Genomic DNA, 12171 nt, shown 5'->3' on the forward strand with positions numbered 1-12171 from the left:
AAAGTGTTGTTCTGAAGGCATGGCCCATGGTCTTAAGTCACTAGGATGGTTCATTGGAGAGTTTCCTGACAGCAAAAACATCAGGAAGGGAGTTTTAGGTGAACCACAAGGTTCAACAGTGTGTATTCATGGAATTTGAGGTATATACGATAATATTTTGTTCATCTGTCAATCAATGCACAACAGGAAAAGAACCATATACTAGATAGTCATTATCTTAAAGAAAGGATGTTTTTCCAAGATAAATATCAGTACAATTTTATCAGTACTTTTCTTCTCTTTGAAACAAAAGTAGTCTGTAATTATGTAGTACATTGGGCGACTGACCAGGAGACATCTCAAGTGTATCAGCTTGAGAGGGATGTTTTCATTTCAAATGAAGCAGACTCCCTGTTTTGTAATACTGCTGATTTGGGGAGACAGGAAGAAGGAGAAAGGGCATTCTTCCTAGAAAAACATCCCGTAGAACTAACGGAATATGCACTGGGACAAGAGGTATTAGTATCTACTTTTGTTTCTTCCAGTCACTGTTACTTATGAAGATGTATATCCTTCCCCCCCCCCCCCCCCCCCCCCCCCAAATCTTAGCCACACACCCACACCCCCATTTAGTGGAAAACTGTGACAACATCCACCTCCTAAGATGCAAAGTAATATGACCAAGTGCTCCAAGCGTGATCTCCTACCGCCCCTTCCTGTGCCCGGCATGGCACCCCGGCAGGCCCTGTCACTGAAGGAGTGGAGGGCGCAATGCTGCTGCCCCAAAGGGTGAAAGGCGCTGAGCAGGGCCTGGCTGCCGTGAAAGGGTGCTACCACTGGTGGGAATTGTGGCCTGCGGGCACCTTAGAGGCTGGGGAGCAGGACCTTGGGGACATACAGGATAGCCCCAGGCTTCCTATGCTCTGAGGGGACAGGAAGGAGAGGGACGTAGCCCAGAATATGGGTGGGAGGCGGTGCTGGTGGCAGAAGATGTCGACAGAAGCATTTCACCCAAGGGGCAGACTGGCTGCACAACTCCTGGCTGCACTGGGGGGTCAAGGGCGAGCACCAGCCTTTTAGACCTTTCATTAGGGAAAGAACTGAGTAAAAGCAAGGTGGGTAGAAATAAAGGATGTGTTTTTCCAGCCCTGGCTTATTCTGAATATACTTGACAGAAAGCTAGGAAAAGGCATGTGTCCCAGATGAATGTGGATTTGGTTCCTGTTCAATTTCTCTCTGCACTTGCCCAAGTGTACAGGAGGATGATAAAAAACACAAGCCCTAAATGGTTGCTTGTAGGACCAAAGTGGGAAAGTGCCTTTGCAAAAGCATGGCACTGTCTCAGATGTATCAGAGGACAGCATTTGAAAAAGCATGTAATTCATGTTTTCTTCTTCGCATCTTCTACTCTTCTAAATAACAAATACTCTTAGTATGAAAAGACCCAAGGGTCCTCTATATATTTCATGAACATCTTTGAGCAATTTATTTGCAACCCTCTGCTCTGCCTAGAGGTCTTCCTAATCCTCTCTATTGTCTTTTAACTATACCTAAATAAATATTTTTCTCTCTCCCCAGCACTCTTTTGCTGTATTTGGTGTTCTGCCACTACTAAAATCTATAGAGAACAAGGCTGGCCCAGCTTTCTGTTTGGTAGAAAAGAGCAATATGAGAACCACTTCGGGGATAACTGGAAGGGATATGTCACATATGGCACAGAAACAAGCAATTCCCTGCCTCTCCCTGCCTTGTGCTGCTCATTCCAAAGATGTTTTTTTTTCATTTTTTTTTTTCTACTGAAGCTAAGGTATCCAGTAACTGCTTCCCAAGTCAGACCATGGGTTTGCATCTTCCCAATCCCTAGTATCTCAAACAGTGATCTGATAAATCACTATGTCTTCTATCTCAATTTATATTTAATTATTCAAGTAGGTTGGAGCAGACCAAATTATATTAAATGTAATAATAGAAATAGACCCATGGTAGATATTTAGAGATATTTATCTTTTTCTCAACAAAAAAATTCAAAATGTTGTTAAAACATGTTTTTCTCCTGAAGCGAAAATGGGTTTGGTCTTTCAAATTGGCATAGAAGAACAAAAACTGTGGTCTTCTAAGTCCCAGGCCAGTCAACTCATCTGTGTTTATTTTCTTTTTTCTTTTTTTTTTTTTTCATACAAATTCAAGTATGAGTAAACTAATATGGTAGTTATTGATTTTGTTGGTGCTTGAGTTCATGCTTCAGGATGTTTTATCTTCTGGCAGTGGCTTTTGTTTCTTTATCTCCCCTATACCTGTTTTTCTCTCAAAATTAAAGAAACAAAGTGGAAAAAAAGCTCCTTCAGAATTTTTCCATTGTGGTCCTCATTAAAAAATACATTTTTCCCCTTGTCAAAATAATCACTAGAACCATTCAGGTTTTCTTGTCTAGCAAAAATTCAAAACTAAATTTTCAGTTAACATGGAAAAATTAGTGACTTACAAGACAAACACATGGTGAATTTCCACTGGATCCAACAGCAAGAACCTGGTTTTCATCAGTTTGCCTATTCCACCACTGTTATTTCATATGGGTGTATGGGCATAGCTTGGCAAGCAAACCATTAAGTTTCTGGTTTACAAGATATATTATCTGGCAGTGTAATCCAAAAGGTTCTTAGATGAGATTACTGTTGATGTAGAATTTCTATAGATTTTTCATTGCAACTTATGTGCATAAGGAAGAAAAAACAAACAAGCTTTTAACACCTGGTGTATTGCCACTCGCAGGTAACTGGAAGCTTGCCAGAAACTTTAAATACATTTGTGAGAATTTTAATGAGGTTGCTAATACTTTCATACATTTACCTCCAGCTAAGCTTGTGACTTTAATTCCCCTCAATAAATTAATGGCTCCTTATTGCAAGTATTTTGTTTGTAGATGATCGTCTGTCCAAATACACTCTGATGAAACAGTGCTCTGTATAAGGTATCAAAGAGATCTCAAATATCTGTTGGAATTAACACTGTAATGAGTACTATGAATTGCTATCACATCCACCCTACAATTCCATTTTCACTTATGTATCTTTACTCTTCAACCTCTCATCCATGTGCTTTACTTTAAAGTGGGAAATTCCCTTGTTGGAAATAACAACAAAGTCAGCTTTGTTCCAGTCTTTAAATGACATGCATGTGTTTTTAGAGTTGATGTGTGTACCTTTAAAACATTTACATGTAAAGAACAGAAGTAGTTTCAGCTTTATACCTTTCACTTTTATGCATCCATTGCAGTTTTTTATACTTTATCACTGCTTGTTGTTTAAGCAGTTTGTTGTCCAACTGAGCAAGAGGCTAAACAAGGAGTCTCATGCCAGCCTGGCATGAAACTTCCAAGGATGGGAACAATGAACGCAAGGTGTATCTTAAGATAATTGTCTGAGAATTACAGCCACTGACTTCCTTTATAGGCCTATAACCTTCTCTAAAACCTTTCCAAAAGTCAATTATGTGGTTACTTTGGCAAAAAAGATGTTGTTGATGCATGGTTGGTTCTATATTGTGATTGTTGATCACTTAGTTTCAGAAGATACACCTTAACAGCTGGTAGCCATGTGTGCTTTTCTTTTTGATTAAAGTTGATCTCCTTTACGTTTCTGCATGGTCCATTATGGATTGCATTATGGTGCAGCCAGATGTGGAGATAGAGCAATCATTAATATAAAATGGTAAGATCCAAGCTACTGTCCAAAAGGAAGGTCAAAGCACTGATACAACAGAAAGAGATTTACAGTCACTGTCATGCTTCACAATCATGTGAAATCCAAGAATAACATAATGAATAACATGATTTGAAAAGGTAATGAGGATGGGAATTTGAAAAAGTGATAAATTGCCCAATAAATAATTTGGCTACTAATATGTGCACAAAATATGTTTGCCTCCCCTTTATTGCAACTGACAATTTAAAAGTCCTAATACTCTCCAATGAAATAAAATAGTAGAAGTTCAGACTAGAAACTGGGAAAAACTTTTTCACCATATGGGTATTGGATGGGTTCCAGTGGAACCCATTTACCCACAGAAGCTGTGGGATCTCCGTCCTTGGGTGTTTCCAAGACATAGCCAGGCAAAGCCATGGCTGCCAGTGTGCTGATGACAATCTCACTTAGAGAAGCAGGTTGGCTAGAGACCTCCAGAGGGTTCTTCCAGCTGGTATTTCTATGATTATGAGGTTTAAAAAATGTATTTGCACATAGGAAGTGGAACACATTTTGCATGGCTGAAAGAAGTTTAACATAGCATCCTGTCTGACTACATTTGAGATAATTTGTCCTAATTTTTATAGGGAAGCTTGTCATTGCTCTCTATGTAACTAACATAGAGAAGTAAACAGAGAGCTATAAGACACAGCATTGAGGGAAACTATCCGTATTTATTAGTGGAATTATATAAAAGAAAGAGTCTTTTCATCCTAGGAAGAGCAGCTGAAATACAAGTATGTTAAAATCTCAGTTTGCACAAGCAACTTGGAAGCATGATGTTCATAAGGTTTAAATGCAACTGAACCTGTATGCAGTTATGGGAAACTTCATGACAGTTATGTTAAGCTCTTAGATACCTGTTATTAACGTACTTCTTTTACACACAAAAAACCAAACCAAAACAAAAATCAGGGTGCTTTTGATCACTAATTCTTCAGGCTGTGAAGGTTTGTCAGCCTCCTTCTGTTTTCATATAAATAGAACTGGAACCCTTAAGGAAAGCTCCATTGATGTAGACAGCTAAACTAACCTGTTAACAGAAGCATTTGAACTCTAATAGTAGAAACAGAACTGGGCCGTCACTAAATATTTTTAAAATGTGATGCTCAAAAGAAAGTTCCATCAATACAGACAAGAGAGTGAGTAGCAGCCCCTCAGAATAAAGAAAGGGCCCAGGAAGTCATATATCATTTTCCGCAACACTCACTTTGCCAAATGTGCAATCAAATTCAGAAGATCTAGGCTGCAGTATTTCTGTCTAAAGCAAATTGTCTTTTACAGACAACGGCTACCTATGCTGTAATGAAACAATCGCAGACGTACTTTTACAAAGCATAGCTGTGGGAATTTTCCATACAACTTTTGTATAGAAATTTGTTTTCCAGCTGTGGGAAAACCAACAGTAATCTGTTAGACTGATCAGTCCTTTGTTAGCCTGTTAAGTTTAGTCTTTCCTAAGCCAGATCCTTAGTACACCAGGATCTTAAGTTCCACCTGCAAACTGCCAAGCAGGAAATTGCAGTTTGCAAAGCATAGGTTTCACATACTTGCAGTGTTTTGCTTAGCAAGTGAGGTGCTGTGTTCTGTCCTAGTTTCTAGACAGATTTCACAGGGAGGAGGCTTACATAGGGTATGCTGCATTAGTTTTGTCTGAAAGTGAGATGAACATCAGTTACCACTGTGGGATATAGTTGGAAAAAAGGATCCTAATCTCCTACCAAAGAGATCAGAAAAGCAATCTGTCTGTTCTTGAAAGGTAATTAACCAGAGACAACTGGGACAGCTCAAGTACACCTTATTACTATGCTGTCCTATTCAGAGCCTGTTGAATATCTCAACCACTGTACGTCTTTTACAAAGCACTGATTTTTTTTGAACATAACAGCATTGGCACATAATTACATGTTGTCATTCAAGCTAGCATTTGTTTTCATTTATTGAAAACGCTTTTGTTAAAAAAGAATCATCTAGATAACTTGGTCCTGTGGAAGCTACCATTTTTTTGCCCCCCCTTCCCCTTATTCCTTTTAATAAAGCCTGTTAATAATAGCAAAGTAATGCATATCTCCAAACAACAGCAAAATGCAGTCCAACCTAATGTGCCATGGAAAATAGTCTGTAATGATTGATCTAATCCTAAAATTAATTTAATTTTGTACCTTTTGCTTATTTAATGGTAGGTTATTTGAAATAAGTCTCCAATTTCACTAAGGAATCCTGTAATTAGGAAGTGTTCATTAGGAAACAGCTAATCAAAATACCAGATCAAGAATATAGGCCAGCTCAGACCTCATGGGGGTAGGTATTCAGCATCACTTTTGGCTGATGAACTTGCCTGCTCTCAGCTGTTCCTGCCTAAAGGATTAAAGAAGCAAGTATGTGCCTCAGCACAAGAAAGGCAGTGTCTGAAAGCATCCAGGTGAAAAAAGTGGTGCTCCAAAAATGAGGTGGCTTGCTGAAGAGTCCAGTCACTCATTCCTCTCAAATTGTATAAGTCATTAGCTGAGCTAAGTTATATGCAGAGTGATTGTTTTCAGCTAGCCTTGGAGTTTGACTTCCATTTCGGATCTGCTGTTCAAAAGCCTGTTTCCCTCTTCCCAACACATTTCTTCCTAGGCTCAACTTTACTCCCTCTCGTGTGACCCCTCTTTGTCCTCACAGAGGGGTGGTGAATGGACGCTGCTGTCAGTCCTGACCAGCTCCTTCCTCCTCACACCTCTACCCAGCCCCAGTGTGGGGTCCGTCCCATGGGGGTCTGGCCATCCAGAACAGCTCTTGTGTGGGTTCTTTCTGGGCTGCAGTCCCTTAGGGGAAGCCTGCTCCAGTGCAGCTCCTCTGTGGGCTGCAATTCCTTCAGGGCTCATCTGTCTGCTTTGGCATGGAGTCACCCATGGGCTGCAGTGTGGGCATCTGCTCCACTGTGCACTGCAGGGAAATTCCAGCTCCACAGTTGTCTCTGCCATGGGCTGCAGGGGAATCTCTGCTCCACTGTCTGGAGCACCTCCTCTCATTCATTCTTTTCTGACCTTGGTGTTTGCAGAATTATTTCTCACTTTTTTTTTTTTTTAATTGCTCTCATGCGCAGCTTTTTGCCCTCTCTTAAACACGTTTACCCAGAAGTGCCACAACCTTGGCTGCTGGGCCCAGCCATGCCCTGTGGTGGGGCTATTGGAGATGGCTGGATCTGACTGTGTCTGGTGTGGGGAGCTCTGGCAACTCCTCACAGAAGCCCCTGGCAGCCCCCCATCGCCTACACCTTGCCACCTATGCCTAATGTTGAGAAAGCTGGGGAAAACAGGCATATTCATCCTTGCCAACAGTTCTGTTTCTAGTAGTAAAAATGTTGGTGTTATTCCCTCCAGAACACGTGTGTATCCTCTTTGTTTTCTTCAATAGTGTTGTATATGGAAATGTGCTGTTCTGTTAGGATCAGTTGGCGTCTTCCATTATATACAACATGTGCTGGAGGAGAACAAATACGCAACTTTTCTATGAGTGTGGAAAAAATGCGAGGAAGGGTCTGAGAATGTGTTCAGACTGCAACAGAAACCTGATGTACACCCTCAGCAGCCAAGCTCTACCTCCTGTCAGGAAATGGAGACTGCTGTGAGTTGTGGAAATCATGTTTTCAAACCAATGTTAATGTGAAAAAAATGGGAAAAAAATGCAGTGACTATGCTTCTGTTGTGAAATTGTTGATTTAAACTGTTGATATTTGTACTAAGGAGAAAACAATGTGTAGATTTCCCTGCTGGGCTGATTCCCAAGGACAGATTATAGTTCCTGGCATCTGCTGAAATGGGCCAGAAGAAAGTCACTTGTTGGGGCACTTTTCCTGAGTTATGGGAAAAACATCTGAAATACAATATCAGATGTTCAGTCCCAAGTGGAGTGTACAAGAGAAATTCATAACTGGAAGGAGGCTAAGAAAATCTGTCTTCTGTTTTAATTGAAATGAAAAATGTACCAAGATGTCATAGTGAATTAAAAGAGGTATTAACATTTTTGCAGACAGTAATGAATTTTGGAAAGAAGTTCTGCTGAAAAGACCAGATTCTAGGTGGGATGCTGCGCTCCTTTCACCTGCAGCAAAAGTCCATGACAGTCTGCATATGCAATAGCAACAGGACAGAGGAGGGAAAAAAAGCATTATGTAGCTTCATATATCGAATATGAGATTGTGAAATCAAGCAGAATCACAAGACCCTTTTAATGTCGGAAGAACATGGCAGTTTGGGACAGAAAAAAAAAAGATTTGATGAGGGTCATTCCAATATCAAGAAGTCTACAAATTGCTGTTATAGGCAAGTTAGACAGGTTTCTAAGTCAGAATGTATGAGGTTGGTTTGGTTTTGCTCTTTTTAATGGGATTCTTAGAGATTTTCAGGACACTTAAAGATGAGATTTCATTCTATGTTAGTAGAGCTTTTGGTATGAAAGAGCTAGGTGAGTGTTGCCATTTTTTCCTGGTTTCAGCAGAGGTGAATTCACTCCCTGAGGCAATGAATTTGTGGACTGCAGCTGTGGAACTTGGTACTTAAGTGTACTAAACTAAGTTCTTTAGCAAAGCAGCTGATGATTTCTGCTGCATTGAACACTGTCTCATTTTCCATAAGCTTCTTAAAGATGTTCTGTGAAAGTTGCTCTGATTAAAAAGATTATTTTCTAAGGGAAGTATCAGCAAGCTTGACCTGGGACACAAGAATCAGGCTGCTTACTTTCATCTTCAAGCACTCTCATGTACCTTGTTATGGTTCGTGTACCTGAGACAGGTTTGTTTTGCAGATCTGCTATGGCAATCCTAGTTAAAGAAATGCCATAGCCAAGATCTGGGCCAGTTCAAAGTAGCTTTAACTGAAGGCATTATTTGTAATTGTGCTGCATTTATAATTGCTGATGCCAGGAGGAGAGATTCCAGTTTTCCTTTGTACTGCAAGTTAGAAAATAGATGCATGCAGAATGCTGAGTTGCACAAAATTTATACATCCGTTTTTAAAGTTAAAATGTTCTTTCATTCTTATTAGTCAGGAATTGACTCTTATGGTGCAATTCAAATTTTCCTAGCCCTTGCAAGCTGCTTTGTGGTGCTGGGCAATGGTGGCACATTCTGCAAATGCACTGCTTCAGAGGCTGTGAGCAGGCTCTGTTAACCACTGGTAACTAACCCCTTCTCTGGTCCTAGACAAAATGTTTTTGTTGCCAAAAAGCTATTCAACTCAATGGTCTAATCTGAGTAAGCTAGTTATTTTTCTCCATTGCATGTCAGAAAAAAAAAAGAAAAAAAGTGGAGGAAGTCTAGGGAGAGGAACAATTTTGTATTCCAGTTTTGCTAAAACCCAGAGCTGGTTCACTGCATGGTCTCAAAAAAATGAGTGAGGAACTACAACCTGACTGCTACAGGGAAGGCTGAGTGCTCTAAAAGGTAAACAATCAATCGGGCATAAGCTGCAGTTCCAGTGGCATTTCTTTGAGGCTGCCATAAACATTGCTTTTTGGGAAAGAATGCAGGTGGTTATTTTCAGGCAGCTCAGTTCTCCTGTCCAGTTCTCGAACAATCCAAAGAGGGGAGAGAGAAAGAGAAAATACATTGTTTAAATTAGTTTAAGCAGTCCTGAATGTGAAACCATGGACTTGTATTGCAGTTGTTGTAGAAGGAAGCCCTTTTGTTACCAGTTCAGTCCATTTGGCAATAGCCAGTGATAAGCAGAAAGCTCTTAATTTAGATGAATGTCAGAAATGATCCATATAATTAGGAACCACGCCGCTCTGATCAACAGCTTGTTCACATGTTGTTATTTCCATTCACTGCTCTTTTTTTTTTCTTGCCTAGGTAATGCCAAAAGTGGTTCATGTACCTTGTATTCCCCGTAATTAACAAATCTTTACTGGAGAAAGTAAGCAAATAGGTGGAGGCTTTCTGACACCTCTTTGGCATTTCTCTTATTTTCTGGTCTATTACCTGCTTGGTTGGGAACATGTTTCATGTTAGTATGTTTTACCATCAGTCAGATCCAGTCATGTATGTGATTAGTATTCTGGCACTGAAGAGAAGTGTTGTATATAGAATGCACTTAGCCTGTACATATGGAGCAGAATTTAGCAATTTGGCAGGATAGTTAATGCATTTTGAGGTTTACTACATTCTTTTCTTATTTCTGTGGCCGTTTGTCAGTGCAAGATTTTTTAATTATTCAAATTTTCAAGTTTATTTAGAAAAGGAATACTGCTATTCATACTAAAATATGTATTTTTTTCATTATCTGTTTAACCTTTTTATTTAAGTACCTACTCCTCATTAAATAAGCTGTTCCTTTTGTTTGTATTTTAAATGGCCTTTCATCTACTTTTAATGACCTTGAATGTAAAATATTCCTTGCTCTGTAGAGTGTTGTGTCTACACCAGTGTTTGCCAACATACTGAGCAATTCTGGAACTCAGCAGGCTTGCCTGTCTGAAAGATGTCTTCTACCTATCATAAGCTATCAGGCTTGATGCAAGAATTAATGGAGGGACTTGTTTGATGCAAATGATCAGAATAGAGAATCACTGAGTTCTCTTTTGGTCTCTGTTTAGGGGAAATAACCTTGCTGTAAAATAGTGAGTTACTCAAAGTGTGACCAACTTAGGCAGCTGTGCAGTACTTGAGGGAAAACTAGCAAATTCGGCAAGGTCCCCTATAAAGCTGTAAGGCAACGGCTGCTGGCTGTTGGATTAGAGGTCTGTGGCTGCCTTGGCAAGGGCTGAGGCATCTGTTCTCTGCAGCTCTGTGCAGTGTAAGTGAGCCAGTGGGGTGCTGCTCCTGAGCTAATTAGTCGTGCACAGAACTAAATGTCTGAGAAGGCTTCCCTGAATTTGCCAGAGAAGGTTCTTGAGAGTGTAGCACATTGTTCCTACTGCAGTGAGAATCTGGGATGCATATGGTGACACTGTGATAAAACAATTGCTGTTGCCCTGAAATTACACTTTTTGACTCACAGTTGTGGAGGGTATGGACTTTATGTAGTTACAGTTGCACTACAATTTATACACTGGGTGAAAGATGTAAGAAGTAGAAGAGGTAGACTGAGCACCAGTGTTTAAAAGACCAGGTTTTAAGCCAGGCACCTGCTTTCCAGGAGAGCATTCTAGGACACAGGCATGCCTGGGCGAATACTGAAGTGATGTTTGGCAGGAATGATAGATTCATGGAACTGAAGATGGAACACGAATGATTCTGTTACAAGGGCAGGTCCTGGGTTTAGTCCCTTCTTCCATCTCTCTTATTTTTAAAAGGTCTTCTATAATTACTAGAAAGTTTCATTTTCTTGGCCAAGAATGTTGAATTCAGTGCTGTGTTATCCAGCCACAGAGCACTCGTAAAAGGTCAGGCAGCTCAGAGGAACTTTAGCTTTTCTGTGTCAGGTTTGTGTGAATTTTAAAAGATCCACAGTAGCCCATGTACATGATCTCAGCCAAAGTGTCAGCTTCGTGAAAAACACCATGGCAGGGACTATTTTGCCATTGTACCTCAGGAGATAGGTGGTGATTTTGTGAATAATTCTGTTGAAATTCCACTTGTGTAAGCACTATGTGCTCCCCTTACCCCTAGTTTAGGATAATTTAATTTATTTAAATAACTTTAGTGTGAATTTTTTGTGGGTGAAGGAGACTCAGAATTTTGCATCAGTATGTTTTCGTATTGCCACAGCAGTTACTGAAAATGTAGTCCTAGCCTCAACAAAAGAATGTAGGCAAGAGATGACTCTGAGGATGTTAGCGGTTTAGAGAATGTTTGCTGTAAGTGCTTCAATATTTTTAATCTTTAAATCAGAACATTTTTGTTTTCATGTTAAGTTTTTCCAAGCAATAAAAATGTTATCAGAAAAATAATCTTTACAATACTAGTAAATGGCAATGAGTTTGTTAAAGTTCTAAATAGAATACAAAAAAATGGAGAGAGGTTTTTAAGTTTTTATAGCAGATCAAGATACGTTGCAAAAGTCACAAAGTGAGTTGTCCTTGAAGCAATGATGGATCTCTAGTGTCTTTTTAAAAGAAGCTGTTTGTGATTCTGAAGTGAATTCCCTTCCCTTCCCTCCACTTTTTTTTTTCCGTATTTTTTACTCTAGATCTGTGAAAGCTATTTCTGTATCTCCAGATTTTGATCTGACAGCCTAACATGCAGCTTTGATGATTATCCTGGTGGTATTTTTGCAAAATACCTGTACGACTTCAGAGCTGGAGTAGGACTGAAAATCATTGTCATGTGGTACCAACTCATACAGTCACATTTGAAAACTGCACTCTGCAGTTTTGAAAGTTCTCTTAATTTGGAAACTCATCACTTTTTTGTTGATCTTCCAGCTTTTACTGTTAATTGTCAATGGAGAATCTGGCTCTAAGTTTAAAAGAGGTACTTTAAAGGAGGCTATAGTGAGGTGAGGGTTGGTCTCTTCTCCCAAGCACCAAG

The 12171-nt window shown here is 39.8% G+C and overlaps 1 protein-coding gene across 1 annotated transcript in view; it reads left to right on the plus strand.

Annotated features, from left to right (window-relative positions):
* CORIN (corin, serine peptidase) overlaps positions 1-12171 on the plus strand; it is a 132892-nt gene that overhangs the window by 26981 nt on the left and 93740 nt on the right. The gene's annotated exons all lie outside the window — the stretch shown is intronic.

This window comes from Cygnus atratus, chromosome 4 (genome assembly GCF_013377495.2).
Source record: "Cygnus atratus isolate AKBS03 ecotype Queensland, Australia chromosome 4, CAtr_DNAZoo_HiC_assembly, whole genome shotgun sequence".
NCBI classification, from domain to species: Eukaryota; Metazoa; Chordata; class Aves; order Anseriformes; family Anatidae; genus Cygnus; species Cygnus atratus.